General features: G+C 39.1%; 1 protein-coding gene across 1 annotated transcript in view; it reads right to left on the bottom strand.

The window, feature by feature from the left end:
• Positions 1-457, bottom strand: part of LOC107094043 — a 10,011-nt gene extending 9,554 nt beyond the window's left edge. Inside the window, exon 1 of the mRNA XM_015389440.1 lies at positions 402-457. The gene's annotated coding sequence lies outside the window, so the exon portion shown is untranslated. The remainder of the gene's footprint in view (positions 1-401) is intronic.
• Positions 458-693: the final 236 nt, after the last annotated feature.

The following is a 693-nucleotide window of genomic DNA, read 5'->3' as shown; positions in this document are numbered from 1 at the left end:
GAAAGACATTTCTAGTATACTACATGCTATCACACAAACAATTTAGAGAATTTGGAAAACATTTCCCAAAGATATGGAATTGTTTTGTGTGATAGCATGTAGTAAACTAGAAATGTCTTTAATCCAGTAATCTGTGATATTTTACATTTGAACGGGATTAACCAGAAAGTCTACATTCTCATCTTAACCCTCAGGGCCCCTGATCTCCTAGAATCCTAGATCCGCCCCTGGTACCAGGTGAGGAACAATAGAGAGGGAGGACTCCATGCTGAACTCACTTTTTGCACACTAGTGATTGCACAGGTTAATAGAGTTATAGTGCAGCATTGTATAGTCTAATAGCAGCAGGTAAAAAGAGTTTAACGCTCAGGTTAAAGTTAAATCAGATTCATCCAACTTACCGTTCACTCGGTCCAAAACACGCTAGCTCCGCTCCACGTGCGTCTCACTACACAGGAAGTGAAGAACTTACCGGAAGTGACGCCAGAGGGACAAAGGGAGAGAAAGAGAGTCCAGAGTCGCGGGTTCAAACCCAGCAGAGACCAAGTTATGTTTGAGTGAAAAATATTCCCAAAATAAAAGAAATTTCAAGAAAGTAACTTGTGCTATCTTAATGAAACAATTGTAAAAGTTATTTTGTGGAAATTGCCTCGTATTTTATATTACAACACAGCGCATTTTATTTGCTAAAAC

Source organism: Cyprinodon variegatus, unplaced genomic scaffold, assembly GCF_000732505.1.
Source record: "Cyprinodon variegatus isolate N-32 unplaced genomic scaffold, C_variegatus-1.0 Scaffold459, whole genome shotgun sequence".
In the NCBI taxonomy this organism is placed as follows: Eukaryota; Metazoa; Chordata; class Actinopteri; order Cyprinodontiformes; family Cyprinodontidae; genus Cyprinodon; species Cyprinodon variegatus.
Note: the sequence above shows the minus strand (reverse complement) of the source record. Positions and strands in the feature narration are given on the sequence as shown.